Source organism: Pseudophryne corroboree, chromosome 6 (genome assembly GCF_028390025.1).
Source record: "Pseudophryne corroboree isolate aPseCor3 chromosome 6, aPseCor3.hap2, whole genome shotgun sequence".
Lineage (NCBI taxonomy): Eukaryota > Metazoa > Chordata > Amphibia > Anura > Myobatrachidae > Pseudophryne > Pseudophryne corroboree.
In genome coordinates this window covers 129,678,702-129,697,999 of record NC_086449.1, presented here as the reverse complement: position 1 = coordinate 129,697,999, position 19,298 = coordinate 129,678,702, and positions in this window count along the sequence as shown.

Below are 19,298 nucleotides of genomic sequence, written 5' to 3'. Positions count from 1 at the left end.
TTATGTCTCTTTCACGATTTGTTTGTGTTTTCTCCCTCTACCCAGCAGAACCTCTATCGAATCTGAACATCAGTGTACAAAGACGTAGGTACATGTATGTGTGAAATGTTCAATCAAATCAGACATTATAGGCCATAGCACTGTCCCAGCATACTTTATAGGTTGAATGTTGTCCCACACCCAACCAGTGGTTCCATGACCGCCGAGTGCATATAGAGGATGTCTCGTCCTCCTCCCTGTCTTCCCCAAATATGATCAATGTCTGATTTGCGAAATGAATACATACGTGTGTCTAGGTCACCGATTATGTGTTTGAAATATTTTTCTTCTGTAAATAATTTATGGCAGTTATTGTTTACTGCCAAAGGGTGGACCGTCGAAGTCAAAAATATTACATACAAACTCCACACGGAGGAGTCGCTGTGCGTGTGAATACGTGCAGCGAGCACAGCAATATATGGTAGCATACGTATTCACACAGACAAGCCACAAGGAAATTTTAAACACATATTTCATACCACACATAAATTAAATATGTCAAGCACTAGACATTATAAGGTTTTAAATTATATAATGGAGTATAACATCATGAATGTGTATTGTTGGAGCGGAGCAAGATGGACATGTCGTGCTTGGTGACAAAATGATCGGAGGAATGTGTGGATTGGTTTGGTGCCTGTGGTTGGAGTGTAGCACATTGCAATGAGTAGTTATGATTAAATGTAGGAATATGAAGTCATTCTTATTTGAACAAAGAACATTTCATTTGAAGCATGTGTGGGCGGAAACCAGAGGCCAACCCTTCTGATGTCTTCTTCAAGTCTTGCATATGAACTGACCAATGACACATCATGAATGAGAAAGTTCCCTCCCCTGGACCAATAACAGAAGACATGTACTCCCCCAACATACACAGGGTATAGCTGATTGCAGACTCACAAGAAGTTCTGTTTTGCTGTTTTTCTGCTACTGTGAGCATTGAGAACGAGGGAGAGATGTAGGAAATGGAGTGGAGGGTGCATTGAGCAAATAGGGTAATTGTATGCTGTGGCTGTAACTGTATGGATTCTTGCTTCCTATGTAATTTGTAAATCTGTAACCATAGATATATATACTGTACATGTGTTATATTGTATGCATATCCTTTTAAATATCAAATATACATATCAATGAGCGTTGGAACTCATACAATGGGGTATATTTACTAAGGTCCCGATTTTGACCGAGATGCCGTTTTTTCTTCAAAGTGTCATCTCGGTAATTTACTAAGCAAAAATCACGGCAGTGATGAGGGCATTCGTAATATTTTGGAAGTCCTAGGAAAAAATCACGCATCAATACACCATCGGTCAAATACGCCTGCAATTTGCTAGAAATCGGGAATTTACTAAAAAGTGCAAAACACAAACACTGCCGACAATAGCCAAACACTGCCGTGATAAAATACAAATCGTGAAAAAGTGCTAAAAAAAAACAGACCTGCTTTTTTATCCCGTGTTTGTATAGGCATGCACGGATCCATGAGATCTGTGCATGTTTTTCAGTGGGAAGGGGGGGGGAATGTTCTAAATTTTCTGGAAAAAAATTGCGTGGGGTCCCCCCTCCTAAGGCAAACCAGCCTCGGGCTCTTTGAGCCGATCCTGGTTGCAGAAATATGGGGAAAAAATGGACAGGGGTTCCCCCATATTTAAGCAACCAGCAACGGGCTCTGCGCCTGGTCCTGGTTCCAAAAATATGGGGGACAAAAAGAGTAGGGGTCCCCGTGATAGCCTTTGTGAAAAGTGATTGATATTGTTTTTAGTAGCAGTACTACAAGGCCCAGCAAGCCTCCCCCGCATGCTGGTACTTGGAGAACCACAAGTACCAGCATGCGGCGGAAAAACGGGCCCGCTGGTACCTGTAGTACTACTACTAAAAGAATACCCCAATAAAGACAACACACACACACCTTGAAAGTATAACTTTAATACATCCATCCACACCTCCATATACACTAGAGATGAGCGGGTTCGGTTTCTCTGAATCCGAACCCGCCAGAACTTCATGTTTTTTTTCACGGGTCCGAGCGACTCGGATCTTCCCGCCTTGCTCGGTTAACCCGAGCGCGCCCGAACGTCATCATGACGCTGTCGGATTCTCGCGAGGCTCGGATTCTATCGCGAGACTCGGATTCTATATAAGGAGCCGCGCGTCGCCGCCATTTTCACACGTGCACTGAGATTGATAGGGAGAGGACGTGGCTGGCGTCCTCTCCGTTTAGACAGTGACACTTGATTTACTAATTTTGGGGAGCATTAGGAGTACTCAGTAGTGTACAGTGCAGAGTTTTGCTGATAGTGACCAGTGACTGACCACCACTTTTATTTATAATCCGTTCTCTGCCTGAAAAAAGCGATACACAGCACACAGTGACTCAGTCACATACCATATCTGTGTGCACTGCTCAGGCTCAGGCCAGTGTGCTGCATCATCTATTATCATAATATAATATTATATATATCTGTCTGACTGCTCAGCTCACACAGCTTATAATTGTGGGGGAGACTGGGGAGCACTACTGCAGTGCCAGTTATAGGTTATAGCAGGAGCCAGGAGTACATAATATATTATATAGTGAGTGACCACCAGACACACAGTGCAGTTTATTTAATATATCCGTTCTCTGCCTGAAAAAAGCGATACACACAGTGACTCAGTCAGTCACATACCATATCTGTGTGCACTGCTCAGGCTCAGGCCAGTGTGCTGCATCATCTATATATATTATATATCTGTCTGACTGCTCAGCTCACACAGCTTATAATTGTGGGGGAGACTGGGGAGCACTACTGCAGTGCCAGTTATAGGTTATAGCAGGAGCCAGGAGTACATAATATTATATTAAAATTAAACAGTGCACACTTTTGCTGCAGGAGTGCCACTGCCAGTGTGACTAGTGACCAGTGACCTGACCACCAGTATATAATATTAGTAGTATACTATCTCTTTATCAACCAGTCTATATTAGCAGCAGACACAGTACAGTGCGGTAGTTCACGGCTGTGGCTACCTCTGTGTCGGCACTCGGCAGCCCGTCCATAATTGTATATACCACCTAACCGTGGTTTTTTTTTCTTTCTTTATACATACATACTAGTTACGAGTATACTATCTCTTTATCAACCAGTCTATATATTAGCAGCAGACACAGTACAGTGCGGTAGTTCACGGCTGTGGCTACCTCTGTGTCGGCACTCGGCAGCCCGTCCATAATTGTATATACCACCTAACCGTGGTTTTTTTTTCTTTCTTTATACATACATACTAGTTACGAGTATACTATCTCTTTATCAACCAGTCTATATATTAGCAGCAGACACAGTACAGTGCGGTAGTTCACGGCTGTGGCTACCTCTGTGTCGGCACTCGGCAGCCCGTCCATAATTGTATACTAGTATCCAATCCATCCATCTCCATTGTTTACCTGAGGTGCCTTTTAGTTGTGCCTATTAAAATATGGAGAACAAAAATGTTGAGGTTCCAAAATTAGGGAAAGATCAAGATCCACTTCCACCTCGTGCTGAAGCTGCTGCCACTAGTCATGGCCGAGACGATGAAATGCCAGCAACGTCGTCTGCCAAGGCCGATGCCCAATGTCATAGTACAGAGCATGTCAAATCCAAAACACCAAATATCAGTAAAAAAAGGACTCCAAAACCTAAAATAAAATTGTCGGAGGAGAAACGTAAACTTGCCAATATGCCATTTACCACACGGAGTGGCAAGGAACGGCTGAGGCCCTGGCCTATGTTCATGGCTAGTGGTTCAGCTTCACATGAGGATGGAAGCACTCAGCCTCTCGCTAGAAAAATGAAAAGACTCAAGCTGGCAAAAGCAGCACAGCAAAGAACTGTGCATTCTTCGAAATCCCAAATCCACAAGGAGAGTCCAATTGTGTCGGTTGCGATGCCTGACCTTCCCAACACTGGATGTGAAGAGCATGCGCCTTCCACCATTTGCACGCCCCCTGCAAGTGCTGGAAGGAGCACCCGCAGTCCAGTTCCTGATAGTCAGATTGAAGATGTCAGTGTTGAAGTACACCAGGATGAGGAGGATATGGGTGTTGCTGGCGCTGGGGAGGAAATTGACCAGGAGGATTCTGATGGTGAGGTGGTTTGTTTAAGTCAGGCACCCGGGGAGACACCTGTTGTCCGTGGGAGGAATATGGCCGTTGACATGCCAGGTGAAAATACCAAAAAAATCAGCTCTTCGGTCAGTTCGGTGTGGAGGTATTTCACCAGAAATGCGGACAACAGGTGTCAAGCCGTGTGTTCCCTTTGTCAAGCTGTAATAAGTAGGGGTAAGGACGTTAACCACCTCGGAACATCCTCCCTTATACGTCACCTGCAGCTAGGGTGGCCAATCCCGGGATCGGGATCGGCGGGATCCCGGGATTTGAGGCCAAAAATGCCGGGATTTGAATCCCGGGATTGGAGCCTTCAATCCCGGGATTCACGTGCGCATGCGCACTACTGATTCTTGACCGGGCAGCGCCGCTGAGCACTAGCGCTCGGCTCAGCCTCAGACGCTGCCCGGCCCCGGCTGCCCTCCTGTGTGCGGCGTGACGTCAGCGAGGTCACGCTGCACAGCCCCTTCAGCCATGGCCGCTCCTTCCGCCCTCCAATGCGCGTGCCTGCCAGCCAGCCAGCCAGCCCTCCTGCCCGCCACAATTTTTAAAGTAAAGAGGAGGACTCTAAAGCAGGTGCACTGTGCCTGTGAGTGATACTCACGCTGCGCTGCCCTGCTGCCTGCCTCTCGAGTCTGGACCTCAGTGACCCCCTATAATAGTGAGTATTATATATATCTTATATATATATATTATATATATATAGAATTAATTAATGCTGCAGCACTCTGAGTCTTTTAAACATCAAAGGTGTATTGGAAAAATTACATCATGATTTTTTCAGTACACCTGTGATGTTTAAACGACTCAGAGTGCTGCAGCATTAATTTATCCCATTGCTTCCATCACTTTATTCCCTGAAGCAGAGTGCCAGGCTGTATGTACCATAATATATATATATATATATATATATATATATATATTTATTTATTTATTTATTATACATACACAGTACAATCCCGGGATCCCGGGAATCCCGGGATTGAGCATTTTTCAATCCCGATCCCCGGGATTGGAAAAACGGCCCGGGATTGGCCTCCCTACCTGCAGCGCATTCATAATAAGTCAGTGACAAGTTCAAAAACTTTGGGTGACAGCGGAAGCAGTCCACTGACCAGTAAATCCCTTCCTCTTGTAACCAAGCTCACGCAAACCACCCCACCAACTCCCTCAGTGTCAATTTCCTCCTTCCCCAGGAATGCCAATAGTCCTGCAGGCCATGTCACTGGCAATTCTGACGAGTCCTCTCCTGCCTGGGATTCCTCCGATGCATCCTTGCGTGTAACGCCTACTGCTGCTGGCGCTGCTGTTGTTGCCGCTGGGAGTCGATGGTCATCCCAGAGGGGAAGTCGTAAGCCCACTTGTACTACTTCCAGTAAGCAATTGACTGTTCAACAGTCCTTTGCGAGGAAGATGAAATATCACAGCAGTCATCCTACTGCAAAGCGGATAACTGAGGCCTTGGCATCCTGGGTGGTGAGAAACGTGGTTCCGGTATCCATCATTACTGCAGAGCCAACTAGAGACTTGTTGGAGGTACTGTGTCCCCGGTACCAAATACCATCTAGGTTCCATTTCTCTAGGCAGGCGATACCGAAAATGTACACAGACCTCAGAAAAAGAGTCACCAGTGTCCTAAAAAATGCAGCTGTACCCAATGTCCACTTAACCACGGACATGTGGACAAGTGGAGCAGGGCAGTGTCAGTACTATATGACTGTGACAGCCCACTGGGTAGATGTATGGACTCCCGCCGCAAGAACAGCAGCGGCGGCACCAGTAGCAGCATCTCGCAAACGCCAACTCTTTCCTAGGCAGGCTACGCTTTGTATCACCGCTTTCCAGAATACGCACACAGCTGAAAACCTCTTACGGCAACTGAGGAAGATCATCGCGGAATGGCTTACCCCAATTGGACTCTCCTGTGGATTTGTGGCATCGGACAACGCCAGCAATATTGTGTGTGCATTAAATATGGGCCAATTCCAGCACGTCCCATGTTTTGCACATACCTTGAATTTGGTGGTGCAGAATTTTTTAAAAAACGACAGGGGCGTGCAAGAGATGCTGTCGGTGGCCAGAAGAATTGCGGGACACTTTCGGCGTACAGGCACCACGTACAGAAAACTGGAGCACCACCAAAAACTACTGAACCTGCCCTGCCATCATCTGAAGCAAAAGTGGTAACGAGGTGGAATTCAACCCTCTATATGCTTCAGAGGTTGGAGGAGCAGCAAAAGGCCATTCAAGCCTATACAATTGAGCACGATATAGTAGGTGGAATGCACCTGTCTCAAGTGCAGTGGAGAATGATTTCAACGTTGTGCAAGGTTCTGATGCCCTTTGAACTTGCCACACGTGAAGTCAGTTCAGACACTGCCAGCCTGAGTCAGGTCATTCCCCTCATCAGGCTTTTGCAGAAGAAGCTGGAGGCATTGAAGGAGGAGCTAACACGGAGCGATTCCGCTAGGCATGTGGGACTTGTGGATGCAGCCCTTAATTCGCTTAACAAGGATTCACGGGTGGTCAATCTGTTGAAATCAGAGCACTACATTTTGGCCACCGTGCTCGATCCTAGATTTAAAGCCTACCTTGGATCTCTCTTTCCGGCAGACACAGGTCTGCTGGGGTTGAAAGACCTGCTGGTGACAAAATTGTCAAGTCAAGCGGCACGCGACCTGTCAACATCTCCTCCTTCACATTCTCCCGCAACTGGGGGTGCGAGGAAAAGGCTCAGAATTCCGAGCCCACCCGCTGGCGGTGATGCAGGGCAGTCTGGAGCGACTGCTGATGCTGACATCTGGTCCGGACTGAAGGACCTGACAACGATTACGGACATGTCGTCTACTGTCACTGCATATGATTCTCTCAACATTGATAGAATGGTGGAGGATTATATGAGTGACCGCATCCAAGTAGGCACGTCACACAGTCCGTACTTAAACTGGCAGGAAAAAGAGGCAATTTGGAGGCCCTTGCACAAACTGGCTTTATTCTACCTAAGTTGCCCTCCCACAAGTGTGTACTCCGAAAGAGTGTTTAGTGCCGCCGCTCACCTTGTCAGCAATCGGCGTACGAGGTTACATCCAGAAAATGTGGAGAAGATGATGTTCATTAAAATGAATTATAATCAATTCCTCCGCGGAGACATTGACCAGCAGCAATTGCCTCCACAAAGTACACAGGGAGCTGAGATGGTGGATTCCAGTGGGGACGAATTGATAATCTGTGAGGAGGGGGATGTACACGGTGATATATCGGAGGGTGAAGATGAGGTGGACATCTTGCCTCTGTAGAGCCAGTTTGTGCAAGGAGAGATTAATTGCTTCTTTTTTGGGGGGGGTCCAAACCAACCCGTCATATCAGTCACAGTCGTGTGGCAGACCCTGTCACTGAAATGATGGGTTGGTTAAAGTGTGCATGTCCTGTTTTGTTTATACAACATAAGGGTGGGTGGGAGGGCCCAAGGACAATTCCATCTTGCACCTCTTTTTTCTTTTCTTTTTCTTTGCATCATGTGCTGATTGGGGAGGGTTTTTTGGAAGGGACATCCTGCGTGACACTGCAGTGCCACTCCTAGATGGGCCCGGTGTTTGTGTCGGCCACTAGGGTCGCTAATCTTACTCACACAGTCAGCTACCTCATTGCGCCTCTTTTTTTCTTTGCGTCATGTGCTGTTTGGGGAGGGTTTTTTGGAAGGGACATCCTGCGTGACACTGCAGTGCCACTCCTAGATGGGCCCGGTGTTTGTGTCGGCCACTAGGGTCGCTAATCTTACTCACACAGTCAGCTACCTCATTGCGCCTCTTTTTTTCTTTGCGTCATGTGCTGTTTGGGGAGGGTTTTTTGGAAGGGACATCCTGCGTGACACTGCAGTGCCACTCCTAGATGGGCCCGGTGTTTGTGTCGGCCACTAGGGTCGCTAATCTTACTCACACAGTCAGCTACCTCATTGCGCCTCTTTTTTTCTTTGCGTCATGTGCTGTTTGGGGAGGGTTTTTTGGAAGGGCCATCCTGCGTGACACTGCAGTGCCACTCCTAGATGGGCCCGGTGTTTGTGTCGGCCACTAGGGTCGCTAATCTTACTCACACAGCTACCTCATTGCGCCTCTTTTTTTCTTTGCGTCATGTGCTGTTTGGGGAGGGTTTTTTGGAAGGGCCATCCTGCGTGACACTGCAGTGCCACTCCTAGATGGGCCCGGTGTTTGTGTCGGCCACTAGGGTCGCTAATCTTACTCACACAGTCAGCTACCTCATTGCGCCTCTTTTTTTCTTTGCGTCATGTGCTGTTTGGGGAGGGTTTTTTGGAAGGGCCATCCTGCGTGACACTGCAGTGCCACTCCTAGATGGGCCCGGTGTTTGTGTCGGCCACTAGGGTCGCTAATCTTACTCACACAGCTACCTCTTTGCGCCTCTTTTTTTTCTTTGCGTCATGTGCTGTTTGGGGAGGGTTTTTTGGAAGGGCCATCCTGCGTGACACTGCAGTGCCACTCCTAGATGGGCCCGGTGTTTGTGTCGGCCACTTGGGTCGCTAATCTTACTCACACAGCTACCTCATTGCGCCTCTTTTTTTCTTTGCGTCATGTGCTGTTTGGGGAGGGTTTTTTGGAAGGGACATCCTGCGTGACACTGCAGTGCCACTCCTAGATGGGCCCGGTGTTTGTGTCGGCCACTAGGGTCGCTTATCTTACTCACACAGCGACCTCGGTGCAAATTTTAGGACTAAAAATAATATTGTGAGGTGTGAGGTATTCAGAATAGACTGAAAATGAGTGTAAATTATGGTTTTTGAGGTTAATAATACTTTGGGATCAAAATGACCCCCAAATTCTATGATTTAAGCTGTTTTTTAGTGTTTTTGGAAAAAAACACCCGAATCCAAAACACACCCGAATCCGACAAAAAAAATTCGGTGAGGTTTTGCCAAAACGCGGTCGAACCCAAAACACGGCCGCGGAACCGAACCCAAAACCAAAACACAAAACCCGAAAAATTTCAGGCGCTCATCTCTAATATACACATACTTACCTTATGTTCCCACGCAGGTCGGTCCTCTTCTCCAGTAGAATCCATGGTGTACCTGTAGAAAAAAATTATACTCACATAATCAAGTGTTTTCGGCTCCTCAGTAAATCCTTTTGTAATCCACGTACTTGAAAAAAAATAAAAACGGATACCCGACCACGAACTGAAAGGGGACCCATGTTTTCACGTGGGCCCCCTTTCCCCGAATGCCAGAAACCCACTCTGGCTGAAGAAACCCACTTAGACATCAGTCAATCAGGGAGCGCTACGTTGTGACACCCTCCTAATCGGCTGTGTGCTCCTGTACTGTATGACAGGCGGCACACGGCAGTGTTACAATGTAGCGCCTATGCGCTCCATTGTAACCAATAGTGGGAACTTTCAGGTCAGCGGTTGACCGAAAGTGACCTCACCGCTGACCTGAAAGTTCCCACCATTGGTTACAATTGAGCGCATAGGCGCTACATTGTAACACTGCCGTGTGCCGCCTGTCATACAGTACAGGAGCACACAGCCGATCAGGAGGGTGTCACAACGTAGCGCTCCCTGATTGGCTGAAGAAACCCACTTAGACATCAGTCAGAGTGGGTTTCTGGCATTCGGGGAAAGGGGGCCCATGTGAAAACATGGGTCCCCTTTCAGTTCGTGGTCGGGTATCCGTTTTTTTATTTTTTCAAGTACGTGGATTACAAAAGGATTTACAGAGGAGCCGAAAACACTGGATTATGTGAGTATAATTTTTTCTACAGGTACACCATGGATTCTACTGGAGAAGAGGACCGACCTGCGTGGGAACATAAGGTAAGTATGTGTATATGGAGGTGTGGATGGATGTATTAAAGTTATACTTTCAAGGTGTGTGTTGTCTTTATTGGGGTATTTTTTTAGTAGTAGTACTACAGGTACCAGCGGGCCCGTTTTTCCGCCGCATGCTGGTACTTGTGGTTCTCCAAGTACCAGCTTGCGGGGGAGGCTTGCTGGGCCTTGTAGTACTGCTACTAAAAACAATATCAATCACTTTTCACAAAGGCTATCAGCCCCCCATCCGCAGCCTATTGGATGGGGGGGACAGCCTCGGGCTTCACCCCTGGCCCTTGGGTGGCTGGGGGGGGACCCCTTGATTGAAGGGGTCCCCACTCCCCCAGGGTACCCCGGCCAGGGGTGACTAGTTGGATATTTGATGCAACGGCCGCAAGGCACTGTATAAAAGTGACCCCCGGCTGTGGCATTATCTGTCCAGCTAGTGGAGCCCGGTGCTGGTTTCAAAAATACGGGGGACCCCTACTCTTTTTGTCCCCCGTATTTTTGGAACCAGGACCAGGCGCAGAGCCCGATGCTGGTTGCTTAAATATGGGGGAACCCCTGTCCATTTTTTCCCATATTTCTGCAACCAGGATCGGCTCAAAGAGCCCGAGGCTGGTTTGCCTTAGGAGGGGGGACCCCACGCAATTTTTTTTTAACATTTAAACTTTTTTTTTTTTTAACAAAGTGCATAATGAAGCCCAGCACGGATCTCTCAGATCCGGCCGAGATTCATTGTATTAAAGTCGGCAGTGTTTTACAAGTCACTCACGTAAAACACTGCCAAAAAAAACGAATGACATCGACATCGGAAAACCCGAAAATGCAGAATACGGCAGCTTAGTAAATTAGTCGTAATAAATTCAAAAAGTTGCAGTTTTACACTTTCAATGTAATTCGTGATTATTCTCCCACCAAATCGGGAGAATTACGAATGTTAGCAAATATACCCCAATGTGTGCTTGTTTTCTCTTAAGGGATGTAGTGTTTGCGATGTACAGAGCACTTTTATCATATATGGTAATAAGATGCGCCTTGCGTCCGCAATATATATTAACGCTGGCATTTTAAATAATTATTAGAAATATATCTGACTCTTACACCCACTTGGACTCTCCCCGGGATTTGTGAGATCTGACAACACCACCAATATTGTGAGAGTTTACATCTGGGCGAATTCCAACACGTCCCATGTATTTCTCACACAATTTATTTGGTGGTGCAGAGTTTAAAAAAAAATTACAGGGGTGTGCAGTGTACTGAAATTATTGTGTCCATTTTCTACATTTAGTGACTGCGTTTCGAAGACTGGAGTGCCAGCAAACACTTTTGAACTTGTCCTGCCACCACCTGAAGCAAAAGGTAGTAATGAGGTGGAATTCTACTCTGTATATGCTTCAGAGGATGGAGGAGCAGCAAAAGGCCATTCAAGCCAACACGTCCACCTACGACATAGAGAAAGGAGTGGGAATGCACCTGACTCATGTGCAGTGCAGAATTACTTCCGGGTTGTGCAAGATTCCCAAACCCTTTGAACTTGCCACACGTGAAGTTAGTTCAGACACTGCCAGCTTGAGTCAGGTCATTCCCCTCATCAGGCTTTTGCAAAAGCAGCTGCAGAAATTGAAGGTGGAGCTGAAACAGAGCGATTCCGCTAAATACCGTATTTTTCGGACCATAAGACGCACTTTTTCTCCCCAAAAATGTGGGGGGAAAAGTATGTGCGTCTTATGGAGCGAATAAGACGTTTGCGGGTAGCGGGTAGTGGCGGCGGCCGGCGGGTAGCAGAGGCTGGCGGGTAGCGGCGGGTACTGGATGCTACTGCTGTGCCGTCATCAGCAGAGCGTCATGTAACTCCCCCGCTCCCTCATACCTCCTCCCTCCTGTCGGGTAGCGGCGGCCGGCGGGTAGCGGCGGGTCCTGGATGCTGCTGCTGCTTCTGTGCCGTCATAAGCAGAGCGGCCACATCTCAGCAGCAGAGCCAGCGTCAGGTGACTCCCCCACTCGCCCCCACCTCCTCCCTACCTCCTCCCTTCTCAGGAGACGCAGGGAACCACTGGTACTGTCAGTGTGTGTGTGTATGCTGGCTCTGATGTGTGTGTGTCTGTGTGTTCTGGCTCTGACAGAAGGCTGCACTGTGTTGAGTCTGAGAAATCACAGAAATATCTCTTAGAAGTCAGAATATTTTTTTTCCCAGTTTTCCTACTCTAAAAACTAGGTGCGTCTTATGGTCCGGTGCGTCTAATGGTCCGAAAAATACGGTATGTTGGATTTGTGGATGAAGCCCTTCATTTGCTTTGCTAGGATTCAGGGGTGGTCAATCTGTTGAAATAAGAGCTCCGAGTCAGGCTCCGGTTTTCCCGCCTGACTCGGAAACCCAAATGAAGCAAAACGTCATCATCCTGCTGTCGGATTCTCACGGAATTTGGATTCCATATAAGGAGACATGCGTCGCAGCCATTTTCACTCCAGTCTCGGAGAGTGTAGTGAAAGGACGTGTCTCCATCCTCAGTGTCTGTGTGGGGGCGGGAAAGTGGGGTGGCGAATCTTGTGCTGTGTTGTGCTGCTCAGTCCAGTCCAGTGTAGTCAGTGTATTGTGCTGCATTAATACAGCCAGTCACAGTGTTGGTGTCCTCTGCTGCTATACTGTATGTCCCCAGTGCTGATGGCTGCTGTATAAGTCCGTTGCAGTTTTGCTGTGTTGTCCTGCATCAGACCAGGGGTAGTGTCTCTCTTGTGCAGCATCAGTCCAGTGACCAGTCACAGAGGTTGGTGTCTTCTGCTGCCATATATCCAGTGTAGCTGTATAAGTCCCTTTCAGTGGTGATGTCTTGTCCTGCATTAGACCAGGGGAAGTCCAGGGGAAGTCTCTTGTGCAGCATCAGTCCAGTGACCAGTCACAGTGGTGGTGTCCTCTGCTGCCATATATCCATTGTTACTAGCATATAATTCCTGTGACATTGGCGTATAATTCTTGGAATACTGGCGTATAATTCCTGTGTCATTGCTAAGCGACACAAGTGTGCCACACAAACACCTGGCCCATCTAGGAGTGACACTACACTGGCAGACAGGATAGCACTTAAAAAAACTAGGCCCAAAACAGCATATCATGCAAAGAAAAAGAGGTACAATGAGTTAGCTGCATGACTAAGCTAAGCGACACAAGTGTGCAGCACAAACAACATGGGACATGCTGGAATTTGCCCAGCTGTAATACACACACAATATTGGTGGCACAGTAGAGCCTACCCCTAAACCACACACACGGCAAAGCCTGTAAAATTAATTTGGATAATAATAACCCTTTTATTTGGAGCTATTATAATAATATGCAGCACAGGTGAGCGTACCCCTACACCACACAGGGCAAACCCTGTAAAAATTATTTGGATAATAATATAAGTAATGTACAGTACATAACCCTTTTATTTGGAGTAAATAATATACAGCACAGGACACCACCACTGGACTTATGGCAGCACAAGACACCACCACTGGACTGATGCAGCACAAGACAGCACCACTGGACTGGACTTATACAGCAGTACCCCTGGACTTATACGGTAGTACCCCTGGACTTGTACGGCCATGTCAGACAGGATGGCACTTTAAAAAACTAGTCCCCAAACAGCACATGATGCAAAGAAGAAAAAGAGGTGCAAGATGAAATTGTACTTGGGCCCTCCCACCCACCCTTATGTTGTATAAACAGGACATGCACACTTTAACAAACCAATAATTTCAGTGACAGGGTCTGCCTCATGACTGTGGCTGAAATTACTGGTTTGTTTGGGCTCCCACCAAAGAAGAAGCAATCAATCTCTCCCTGCATAAACTGGCTCTACAGAGGCAAGATGTCAACATCATCCTCATCCTCCAATTCCTCACCCCTTTCAGTGTGTACATCATCCTCCTCACAGAGTAGTAATTCATCCAAACTGGAATACACATCACAGGTCCCTGTGTACATTCATTAGGCAATTGCTCGTCAAGGTCTTACTGGAGGAATTTATAATTAATTTTGATGAAAATCATTTTTATTTTCTCCATTTTGTGAAAGTAACCTCCTACACCGATCGCTGACAAGGTTACCGGCTGCACTAAACATTGTTTCAGAGTACACACTGGAGGGGGATCAACTTAGGTAAAATAAAGCCAGTTTGTGCAAGGGCATCCAAATTGCCTCTTTTTCCTGCCAGTATACGTACGGACTGTCTGACATGCCTACTTGGATGCTGTCACTCATATAATCCTCCACCATTCTTTCAATGGTGACAGAGTCATATGCAGTGACAGTACACATGTCAGTAATCATTGACAGCTCCTTCAGTCTGGACCAGATGTCAGCACTCACTCCTGACTGCCCTGCTTCACCGCCAGCAGGTGGGCTAGGAAATCTTATCCTTTTCCTCGCAGCCCCAGTTGTGGGAGAACATGAAGGAGGAGCTGTTGATGATTCACGTTCCTCTTGAGTTGACAATTTTCTCACCAGCAGGTCTTTGAACCTCTGCAGGCTTTAAACCAAGGATCGAGCATGGTGGCCAAAATGTAGTGCTATGATTTCAACAGATTGGCCACCCTTGAATACTGGCAAAGTGAATGAAGGGCTCCATCTACAAGTCCCACATACTTAGCGGAATCGCTCCATCTTATTTCTCCTTAAATTTCTCCAGCGGCTTCTGTAAAAGCCTGATGAGGGGAATTACCTGACTCAAGCTGCCAGTGTCTGAATTGACTTCATGTGTGGCAAGTTCGAAGGGTTGGAGAACCTTGCACAGCCTGGAAGTCATTCTCCACTGTGCTTGAGTCAGGTGCATTCCCCCTCCTTTGCCTATATCATAGGTGGATGTATAGGCTTGAATGGCTTTTTGCTGCTCCTCCATCCTCTGAAGCATATAGAGTGTTGAATTCCCCCTTGTTACCACCTGTTGCTTCAGGTGATGGCAGGGAAGGTTCAGGAGTGTTTGCTGGTGCTCCAGTCTTCGGCACGCATTGGCTGAATGCGGAAAGTGGCCTGCAATTTTTCGAGCCACCGACAGCATCTCCTTCACGGCCCTTTCATTTTTAAAAAAATTCTGCACCACCAAATTAATTGTATGCGCAAAACATGGGAAGTGCTGGAATTTAGCCAGATGTAATGCATGCACAATATTGGTGGCGCTGTCTGGTATCACAAATCCCCAGGAGAGTCTAAGTGGGGTAAGCCATTGTGCGATGATGTCCCTCCATAAGTTTCCATAAGAGGATGGCAGTGGTGTGCCTCTTATGGAAAGCAGTGATACACAGCATAGCCTGCCTAGGAATGAGTTGGCGTTTGCGGGATGCTGCTACTGGTGCCACTGCTGTTGTTGCTTCGGGAGGCAATACATCTACCCAGTGAGCTGTCACAGTCATATAGTCCTTAGTCTGCCCTGTTCCACTTGTCCACATGTCTGTGGTTAAATGGACAGTGAGTACAACTGCATTTTTTTAGGACACTGAGGACACTTTTTCTGACGTCTCTGTACATTCTCGGTATCGCCTACCTAGTGAAGTGGAATCTAGATGGGATTTGGTACCGGGGACACATTACCTCCATTAATTTTCTAAGTCCCATTGAACTAATGGCGGATACCATCCGCACGTCTAACACCAACATAGCCGTCAAGGCCTCAGTTATCCACTTTGCAACAGGATGACTGCTGTCATATTTCATCTTCCTCGCAAATGACTTTTGGACAGTCAATTGCTTACTTGAAGCAGTACAAGTGGTCATCCAACTTCCACTCTGGGTTGACGATCAACTCCCAGCAGCAACAACAGCAGCGGCAGCAGCAGCAGTAAACGTACAACTCAAGGATCCTCTGGAGGAATCCCGGTTAGGAGAGGACTCCTCAGTCTTGCCAGCTACATGGTCTGCAGGACTACTGACGTTTCTGACTGAGGAGGAAGTTGACGTTGAGGGAGTTGGTGGTGTGGCTTGCAGGAGCTTGGGTACTAGAGGCAGAAAGGATTTAGGTGTTAATGGACTGCTTACGCTCTTACCCAAAGTTTCTGAACTTGACAATGACTTCTGATGAATGCACAGCAAGTGACGTATAAGGGAGGATGTTTCTAGGTGGTTAACGTCCTTATCCCTACTTATTATGGATTGACAAAGGCAACACTTGGCTTGACACCTGTTGTCCAGATTTGTGGAGAAATAATTCCGCACTGAACAGGTGGCTTTTTGGTATTTTGCCCAGGCATGATAATGGGCTTATTCATCCCACAGACAAAAACTGTCTCCCCCAGTGCCTGATTTAAAAAAAACACATCACCATCAGAATCCTCATCATCAACTTCCTCCTCAGCACCAGCAACACCCATATTCTCATCCTGGTGTACTTCAACAGTGACATCTTCAATTTGAATATCAGAAACTGGACTGTGGGTGCTCCTTCCAGCACTTGCAGAGGGTGTGCAAATGGTGGAAGGAGTCACCTCTTCTCATCACGTCTTCCCGTCAGGCATCGCAACCGCCGACACACTTGGACTCTCCTTGGGGATTTGTGATACCATCTTAGAATGCACAGTTCATTGCTGTGCTTTTGCCAGCTTAACTCTTCTAATTTTTCTAGCGGGAGGATGAGTGCTTCCATCGTCATTTGAAGCGGAACCGCTAGTCATGAACATAGGCCACGACCTTAGCTGTTCCTTGCCACTCCGTGTCATAAATGGCATATAGGCAAGTTTACATTTCTCCTCGACCATTTAAATTATTTTTTGGGGTCCTTTTACTGAACTTTGGCTTTTTGGATTTTACATGCCCTCTACTATCACATTGGATTTGGCAGACGACATTGATGGCAATTCATTGTCTATGTCATGACTAGTGGTAGCAGCTTCAGCACTAGGAGGAAGTTCTTGATCTTTCCCTATTTTATCCTTGAAATTTTTGTTCTCCATTATTTTTCTGGAGTTATATAACAAAATGTGCGGCACAGGAAAGCGTATCCCTACGCTACACAGGGCAAAACCTGTATAAAGTATTTGGATTAAATATTAATAACCCCTTTATATGGAGTAGATAATATACAGCACAGGACAGTACCACTAGAATTATATGGCAGTACCACTGGACTGTATTTATACGGCAGTATCACTGGAATTATATGGCAGAACCACTGGATTTATCCAGCAGTACGAATGAACTTATACGGCAGTACCACTGGACTTATATGTCAGTATCACTGGAATTATATGTCAGTATCACTGGAATTATACATCAGTACCATTGGACTTATACAGCAGTACCACCGGACTTATACAGCAGTATCACTGGAATTATATGTCAGTATCACTGGAATTATACGTCAGTATCACAGAAATTATACAGCAGTATCACTGGACTGTATTTATACAGCAGTACCACTGGACATATATGACAGTATCACTGGATTTATACAGCAGTACCACTGGACATATAAGGCAGTATCACTGAACTTATACGGCAGTATCACTGGACTGGTTTTATATGCCAGTACCAATGGATTTATACGACAGTATCACTGGACTTATATGGCAGTATCACTGTATATATACGGCAGTATTTCTGGAGTTATATGGCAGTACCACTGGACATATACGACAGTATCATGGGACTAGATTTATAAGGCAGTACCACTGGACATATACGGCAGTATCACTGGATTTATACGGCAGTACCACTGGACGTATATGGCAATATCGCTGGAATTATTTGACAGTACCACTGGACATATACAGCAGTATCACTGGACTTGATTTATACAGCACTATCAATGGACTTATACAGCAGTATCACTGGGCATATACGGCAGAATCACTGTACATATATGGCAGTATCACTGGACTTATACGGCAGTACCACTGGACTTATACAGCAGCACAGGGACACCACCATTGGACTGATGCAGTACAACACAGCACCACTGCAATGGACTGGACTTATAAAGCAGCACTGGACATATGGCACCAGAGGACACCACCATTGTGACTGGACTGATGCAGCACAACACACCACCACTGGACTTATGCAGCATAACACAGCACCACTGGACTGGACTTATACAGCAGCACTGGACATATGGCAGCAGAGGACACCACCACTGTGACTGGACTGATGCAGCACAAGACACTACCACTGTACTGATGCACGACAACACAGCACCACTGCACTGGACTTATACAGCTACACTGGACATATGGCAGCAGAGGACACCACCACTGTGACTGGACTGAGGCAGCACAAAACACTACCACTGTACTGATGCAGGACAACACAGCACCACTGCACTGGACTTATACAGCTACACTGGACATATGGCAGCAGAGAACACCACCACTGTGACTGGACTGAGGCAACATAAGACACTACACTGGACTGAGCCGCGCAAGACAACACTGGAATCGCCACCCTACTTTCCCTCCTGCACAGACACTGAGGACGGAGACACGTCCTCTCACTACACTCTCCATTGCCGGAGTGAAAATGGCGGCGACGCACAGCTCCTTATATGGAATCCAAACCTTGCAAGAATCTGACAGCGGGATGATGACGTTTTGCTTCGTTCTGGTTTCCAAGTCAGAATGAGGCACAATACGTGTATGAGTAGGAAATAATATACTGCGGTCTGTCCGGCAGTGTTACAGTACTTATGAAAATAAAATAAAAATTGTATAGTACACTGGGGTACAGCACACACACACAAAAATATATTTTTTTAATAACTATAATTTTAGGCTTTCTGTTATAGCTTTTATTATTTTAAGTTTACACTGGGGTGGAGCTCCTGGATGGACGGACATATCACCCCTTTCAAATATAGCAGACTGAGCACCCCTTTTTAAGATACAGCAGGCAAAGAGAGCACCCCTTTTTCAGAAACAGCAGACAGAGCACCCCTTTAAGATACAGCAGACAGAGAGAGCACCCCTTTTCAGATACAGCAGAGAGAACAGCCCTTTTTCAGAAACAGCAGGCAGAGAGAGCACCCCTTTCAGATACAGCAGAGTACCCCTTTCAGATACAGCAGACAGAGTACCTTGCGAGAGTCCGAAAGCGAGAAGATGACATTCGGCATTGCTTTGGGATCCGAGTAAGATGGGAAGTCCCGAGCTGGAATCGGATCCTGGCTTGGGTTGCAATGTTCGGGTTGCTCAGACATCTAGCTACATCGGTGCAACTTTTTGGCCTAAACTGGATGAAACCAATATTGTGAGCTGTGAGGTGGTATAAATTGACTGGAAATTTGTGGAAATTAAGGGTATTAAGTTTATTAATACTGTAGGAACAAATACTGGA